We start from the raw sequence: 8356 nt of genomic DNA on the forward strand, positions 1-8356 counted from the left end.
AACAGAAGGAGGGATCTGTGGGACTCCAGATGTAAAGTGTCGCCTTGCTAGTCTTAGGCACCGAGAATGTGTTTTAGAGTGGACATCTGTAAACTGAATTGTTCTAGGAGGAGTTTTCCCTTGTTTTGTCAGAAATTTTAGTTAATCCAATGTCCACTATTGTTTTCACAGGAATGTAGATTATATGCAGATCCTTCTAATTCTTTATGTAATTACAGATAATCTCCTTGCGACAAAATCTTGTATGTCATTCATTAATGTCACAGATTATATTCTTTATACTGCTGTTATTCCTTTGCTGGTACTCAGCCATAAACTAAGACACCAAGATGTACCTAGACCAGATCATCACTGACTTAAATGCTTGCTACTGGCATCGACCACTGATTGACCCGCTTTCCAAATTTTTCTCTTTATGCCCGAAAAGACTCTGCTGAAATTTGCTTTTCATTCCATCTTAGGGAGAGAAATTTAAGACCAGTGTTAAGGATGCTTGATTTTTCTCAAGCTCCCTCAAGAAAAGGGTTTCATTAACAATTTTGTATGCTTTATGCTCCTGGTTTTCATTTTTGTGAATTATTTTCCCTAAACTGGAGACCTGAGGACAGACAAGCTCTTTGTTGGAGAAGGAGCATCATTGATCCTGTGACTGCTTACGTGTCTCTGAAGAATGTGTCAAAGAAAGGTTACTTTTCTGTCCCAAATTTCACACAGATCAGATAAAAGGAAAGTCAAAGGGGAAAGAAAAAAACTCCTCTTTTTGAAGAGCCAGGGGAAATAGTACTGAGAAAGTATTTTAGATTTTTTTTTGCTGATGTGTCATTTTTTTATTTGTGGCTGAGGACAGTACATGCACAGGTAAATAATTCTGTCTCTTCCTCCCTCTGTTTCTTCACCTTCTGTTTGACTCTCCACTTAACTGGATGAAAGCTAAAAGACTGTGGGGGCAGTATCTATGTTAGAAAAATGACCGTTATAATTTGTATTGTTTTCTTCACTTTCTGACAGTCTCAGCAGAGAGACCAATTGCAGGAAGTCATTGTCTGAAAAATGGCTTCTCCAGGTTAAATTAGGGGTGTATTATAAGGCAGCATTATGGAGGCTTTCCAGATTTCTGTTACATCAGAAGAGTAAAAGCTTTGAGGATTTTGGCAACACATAATAATGTTATTTGGCAAAGCATGGAAAAAGTCACACATGCTACATTTAAAGCAGATCTATGAGAAACTGCCTTCTCAGCTGCATTTGCCCTAAATGTATAGGGTGCTCGGATGGTACACAAATACATCGTATGTCTCTCCATTCTACAGGAACTACTTGGATGAACCCCAACCCTAAAATTAACTGCTCAGCACCAGAGCCCATTATCAACTCCAGGTGCATGAGATCATTCTGCCCTTTTACCTTCAAACCGCCCTGTCTCCTTGTTCTTTCCTGGCACTTGTTTGTTTCTAAACCAGCAACCAAGAGATTAGAAACAAATGGTATGCAAAAGGTGACCTTTGGAAATGAAGAACCTTTACAAAATGAATACCTCCAGTTCTCTTCTGACAAGGCATCTACCTCCAATGTGTTTACAGACTGTACTGTCACTCTCCAGCAAAAAAGTTGACAGCAGTGGTGGGGAGCATTCCTGGGGGTCATGCACTTTGCAATAGCAAATACCTCATACCTGAAACAAAACCAAAATAAATCCTAAAGCTGTTTCTTGTAGTTTTATTCCTGCAACCTGATGACTAGGAGGGAGAAGCAGTAGCTTGGGAGGGAGCAGCCTGACTGGGACTGCAGCATCCTACAAGAGTGGGCGCGCTGCAGCCTCTGAACTCTGTCAAAATCAGTAGGGGATGAGTTTTTAAGGTCAGTGCCTCTGAAGCTCTGAAGGGAACACTATCAACTCTTGTACAATCTCTGGGTAATTAGACATCAACCAGCTAATCTGTGTGAGCATGAGGTTCATGCATTGCTCAGCTCTTTTCAATAAAGAAAATGCCTTGATTTTACTTGTAATATTTTGTAATATAAGCTGTAGTGATTCGCTACCTCTTCAGCTCATCTGATGGCTTTGACCATCCCAGTTTCAGAAAGAACTGCAGAAAAAATATCAAGCTAAGTTTGTTTAATCTTTTCACAAAGAAATTCACATGTCTCTGCTCCTCCTCCCCGAGACAGTCAGAAAACACTTTGTAGTGATCATAAATACAATGTATTGCTTTTAGGGGCAAAGATGTTCCTCCTCATTCTCTGTTGAGCATGATAGAAATCCAATAAATCAACCCATAATGCTTGTTTAATCTTTCCTCCCTGCTACCCAGAGAGATGCAAAAATAAGTGAGAGAATGATTTTTTAATGCTCAAGATTTATTGGTCCTACAAAGTCAGGACACACATTGAAATTTTGAAGAAATGTCTGCTCGTGTAACAAGTTTTGATCAAGTACACCTTAAAAGCACAGTGTTTTATTTTACTAATAATCCCTTTTCAAACATTACCAAATAATGAAAATGTGTATTTCGTAATTATCATTTGTTGCAAAAAAGTGGCAAAACCAGAGGCATTTGATCTTCATGATTGTTTTCTGTAGTTGTTGGCATGAAGACATGTCTTCAAGCTGATTATAAACAAAATACTTCTGCATTTATGCTCTGGAAGGGCAAAATATGGAAACAACTGCATCCCTCCTCAGTCAGCTTTTATGCTGAGGAAAGTGAGCAGCAGGCATTTGGGAACATTCTGAGATTTTTCAACCAGAAAGCCGAACAGTTGACTCTCAGAAAACATAGCTGGTTTGCTTGGGCTTTTGAAATATATTTACTGACAAAGAAGAACAGATACACTGGGTGAAATCTTAAGACGATGTAACTCAGGCTAGTACTGTTGGCTTGAACAGAGCTGGTCCCTGTACTAAATTGGAATTGGTTCTTTGTGATGTAAAAACTCCATACAGAGCCTTCAACATCTAATTTAGCCCACATTGTAATGTCATAAATCTACCACTTGATGGCTCTTTATTAGTTTAGACAGACGAAACCAGTTAATGGATCCTGACCAGTCCCTTGTAGCGCATGCAGAGCTTGTCTGCAGACACATCAGAAGTGAAAGGACTGTCAAGCTGTGAGAACAGAGCCACTCAAAAGACATATTTCTCCTCTTCCTCACTGGACCAGAACACCATGATGCAATCTACCACTGCTTTCACTGCCCAGACTGTGGATTTCCCTTTCTGGAGCTGTCTGCCCCAAATCTTTCAGTATTAAAACCAGATGCAAACTGAACCAGAAACAACAACAGAAGTTTGATAGCTTCTTTGACTTTTGTGCACTAAATTCCAGAGGTGGGGGAGGAGTGAGAGGGGAAAAAAGAGCACTGGAAATAAATACCCCTATGAAGAAATTACAACATCAAAATGCAATTCCCTTGCTCATGTTTTTCTTAGAAAGCAGCTCAGTTCCATCTGGCTGTGGGCCTGCAGCCAATGCTTGCTTCAGAAGAACCGAGACATTTAAATATAAATAAATAAATAAAGGAATAATGTACCAAGTGGCTCCTGCACCCATCTCTAGACTGGGGACAAGGCAGGTCTCGTAAAGCTGATATTGTTCTGAGCCAGCTTTGCACCCCCATGCAAACATTAATCTTGCTTAGGCTGATGGGGTTCCAAATAGAGCCATGCTACACATGCATTCAAGAGAGACAGAGGCAAAAGGAGAGGATCAGTCAGATGACACAGAACAACTAAGGTTTTGTTCTCAGTGATGGGTCACTGGAGCAGCATAGATGGGGAGATACATGCTTGTTGCGGTGATGATTATTTATTTTTGTCACTAACCAGCTCTAAACAATGCTGTGCTATTCAATTGCAGGCTGGGAAACTGCAAAAAGCCTCTGAAAAGAAGTGTTTTGCACTGGAAAAATCTCCAAATATTATTTTCTCTTTAAATGAAGAAGAAGAAAAAATGGAAAAGAAAAGGAAGGGTTCATTTATTTCTAGCAGCTCTTGCAATGTTCTAAGTTGCCAAAGAAACACGAAGCTCGTGCAGAGCCAGCCACTGCTTCTGCGTCCTAGAAATGCGCTCTGGCCATGGCTGTCAACAATGACTAGGGATTTTAATTGTCTCTGCTTGATGGATTCTGACACGAAACTCCTTAAATTTCTTACTGCACGTGCTGTGCTTAGATGTGGGGTTCTGCTTCATGCTGGGAAGGAGAAAACCCAAAGCGCAAACCATTAGAGCCACCTTCCCAACAGAGCTTGGAGTTTTGTCCTGAAGCTCTCTAAGCAAGGAAGTAAATCGAAAACTGTCTCGTTTCCATTTCAGTCAGGCTTAATGGGAACTCTCTCTGTTGTGAATGCAGGACCATGTTCAAAGCAAAAGCTGACACACAGCTTAGTGGGGAAAGAGGCCCTAGTGGGATCTGACTCCTGGCAATAATTCTGGGGATATCCATGGGCTAACACACTGTTTCTTAGTATGACACAATAATGACGCCATAGCAAAGTACTCCTTCCACTGAAGAGTTTCCCACCTCCCTTCATGAGTCCTCCCAAAAGTTGGCAGAGACAAACAGTTGGAGAAAATGTCAAAGAGAGCCAGAAGGCAAGGGAGATACATCATATGCCACTCCTGCTGGCTGATGCACAAAAGGAATCCATCCCATTCTTGCCTACAAGAATCAGGATTAAAGGCTGATTTTCAACTTGAGTTGGGAGATCAGGGAAGAGGGTGAAGTGGGAAATGAGAAAGAACAGATCTGATATGACATTACTGAGTTATCTTGCTTAATTTTTGGCCCAAATGTTTGGACAGCGAATCTGACTTCTTACAAGTACAGCCTCTAGCCAGATGCAATCCAAAGTTAGTCCATTCGCTCCAATGACTTGTGCAAACAAAAGGAAATCAGAGCAATATAGATTATGTCACAGATTTTAAACAATCTATAAAGATGGAGAAGATTATATGGCTAGATGAATGTTTTTATGTGTCTCTGGGAATTTAACTTAATGTCTAAGAACCAGGGTAAACTGAAAATTTAAGCATTGTCTCTTTTGCTTCAGTGGATGAAAAACAACTTTATTTAACATCTTCCTCTTAACACTCACAATGTGATATGTCAGCATTGGCTAATTAAGGGATTTGTGAGTGCATGCTTCACCAGTTTTATTTTCTGGGGTCAGCCAAGTGAGGGGAGATTTAGCACCACCCCAGCTCTCGCTGCCAAACCCATAAAATATCTCCATCAACTCCTGCTAGATCTGTCATTGATAAAGATAGTTTAAGGAGCCATCCTGAACGCAGCCAGATAAGCGCAGACTCGGTCGATGATAAGAAGGAAAGGCGAGGTCCCAAACTGTCACTAGTTATCAGAGTGGCAAGACCAAGTAAGGCAGCAGCTCACCAGCTGCCCAGTACCAATGATGTCAGGATGGCCTTGTGCCTTTGAACACATCCTTGCTGACAGCAAACCTTTCCTGCACGAGTTGAGGAAGAAAGAAGGAACACTACAGCCACCCTAGCACAGACAGAGGATGAGCTCTTGAAGCAGCTGAGCTCTGACCTTCCCTCCTCCAAGGAAACTATTTTGTTTGTTTGTTTGTTTTGATGGTAAAAACAAAAGACGTGGGTTTTTTTTTATGGAAAAAAAGTAAGTCTTGGAGTTGGGATTTCTGACAGATTTCCAACAAAATAAAAACATGACAAATTTTCACCATCTCTAGATGCAGCCTATATTCCTCAGGGGTGATGGGGGTGGGGTAAGGGAGAGTGAGACAGAACCCATTATTTCCATCTGAAAATAATTTTAAGGGGGATATTTATCCCACTGGGTAGAACAACTCTTAACTAAAGCAATGTGCCTGGCCAGTGAAGTACTATGAACAGGGAAAGAAGATCCATCCACTCCAGGAGATAAAACACAGCCTGAAAAGGTTGAAAAGTGCTTCTATAAGCAACCTGTTAACTATGAGTTCTCTTGGGAAGGTGCACTGCATGTTTTGATGTGGGCAGATTCTTGATTTCTTCCTCCAAAGCAAAGAGGCATCCAGGAGGTATGGGGAAAGAAATTGAATATCTTGGAAGCTGCCTGCAGCTTGGGCATTGAAAAATCTTTGCTTTGTAACACTGTCATTTAGCCTTGCTGAGAATTAGTCATTTTTGGTGAGAGTTTCCTTGAAGCCTGCATGGAAAAAACATGAGGAAACATGAGGAAAATAAGAGATATGGGCTAAGATCAATATCATCTTGACTGCTACATAAACAATCCTTCATGGACTGTGTCAGTGAAGAGGCAGGCAGCCTTCATCATCACATTTCCTTTCTAAATATTTTGCTTGCTTCTTCAATCAGGCTTAGAAGGGAAGCAGGATCGAGATGTCAGGTGGGTTGCCTATGATCCCTTTCACTTCAGTGCTGCTTGACCCTTTTTCTGTGGTGTTATGGCATTGTAAGCTCTGTGGCCAGAGACCAGCTTTCTCAGCTATGTTGATACAGTGCTGAGCACAAGAAGTCAAGGTCTGGGACCAGAAGATGTTACCACAGTGAAAATTATGTAGAAGCAGAGTCAAAAGGTTTTTGCGATAACTTAGACTTTCCCAAGTGTTTCCAGAAATAAAGTCATCCCTTTTCACTTAATGCAACCCCTGGGTTTCCCTAAGAGCTTCTTTGTACACTGTTTTTCTCTGGATGCTCCAGAGTCTTCCCTGTCCTTTACTGCTCAATGATGTGCCCACCTGGGACATTTCAGACACCTTCCTCACCTTAGTGGAAGATGCAGACAAAAGGAACCATGGGCAGAGACTTCTGGAGGAACTGTTGGAGAGAGAGGGTGAAAGTGGTTTGGGGCTCTTCTCCAGGGTGAAGCATTTGCTCCAGGAAGGGCAGGGCTATGTCAAAGAGCTGAGAGCAGAATCGGCTCAATTGGAATGTAGACAAAGCTTCCTGTCCACTTGGTCCTAAACCCCTAGATGCCAGAGAAATAGGCAACAATTATTTTATTTATTAAAAAAAAAAGACTCAATTTATCTTACCTTCTCTATCCTCATTACACACAAATTGCAATGAGTCTTTGACTTTAACAAAGAAATAACCCATGTTTTTTCATGCACAGACCTTGAGCTCCTGATGAAACACTTTGCAGCAGACAAGAATGCCCATGGAGCAGTTAGAACTGGTAACATTCATTTGGATGGAGGCTGTGAGGTTTGCAAGTGAGCACAAGTATTTCCCCAGGTCATGCAAGGAAAATTCCTTCCACAGAATTTTAGATAGCAGATTGCTCTATTCAGGCCTTGGATCAGCCACAAGCCAACCAGAGCTCGTATACCTGCCTTCTCAGGAGGTTATGTTGCTTCTGGTCTAAAGCCAATCCATGGCTCCTACTCAAATCTCAGCCAAAATGATCTTGTGTCTGTCTGCAAAGTACCATGTAGCCATACCCATGATAACAGGCTTTGGAAAATAAAACCTGAGCACTGACCTGCAATGCTTTGAAGAAATGGCTTTGAATGCCAGGACCACTCTTGCTTAACAGATTTCAGCCTAATCTGATTTATTTATTGTTCAACTTGCCATGTGCCTGCAAACCAGCTGGAAGCACAGCCGGCTAATTACTGGGCCGTGCCAGCATAGGCTGCCTTTGATTGCTTGAGACAAGATGCCTGTAAGATGGACAAGATTTAAGGCACACAGTTATTGTCTATGCCGCTCTTTTAGATCCTAACGAGCTCTGAGAGGCTGAGATGTTCTGTTGGAGAAGCAGCAGGGGCCTGGCTGCATCAGGGCAAGGGCTGCATATGGAAGTTATTTTGTCTCGGGCTTTCCCTGTCTTGTTCTCCATGCTCTCTATCGTACGTCTGTGAGGTATAATGTGTTTAAAGCACAATCCTGATAATCTCTCTAGATCTTCTTCTCCCCTTTTTGCATCTTTCAGGGGGCATCTGTGCTAACATGTTTCCCACTTTTGCTCTAGACAAATGAGACATCGCTGGTTTTCTCAAAGGCTGTGTGAAATAGTGGAGGTTTTTCATTACTCTGAACATGTCCACAAGCTGAAATTCCCCTTTGTAAAAGACTGTTAGCTCCAAGAAGCAAGCTTATCCTGAGCAGGAACAAAGTGTATTGAGGATTACTGTAGTCCCCATCTTTCATGCTTAGTTTAGAAGTGGAAATGCAAAGTGAAATCACACTCCATTCTACTCTGTTCGTGGACTGGTCCTTCCAGTCACTGCATATACTCCCTTTCTGATATAAACAGGCAAGGGCATCTCAAGATCTAACAAACTCAGCACTCGAGTAACCTAGAGAGGCAAACTTTCTTATCAGTTAGTATTTGAATTCTAACTGTTGGGGGTGTGTGTAAATAT

This window comes from Leptosomus discolor, unplaced genomic scaffold (genome assembly GCF_034619465.1).
Source record: "Leptosomus discolor isolate bLepDis1 unplaced genomic scaffold, bLepDis1.hap2 HAP2_SCAFFOLD_156, whole genome shotgun sequence".
Lineage (NCBI taxonomy): Eukaryota > Metazoa > Chordata > Aves > Leptosomiformes > Leptosomidae > Leptosomus > Leptosomus discolor.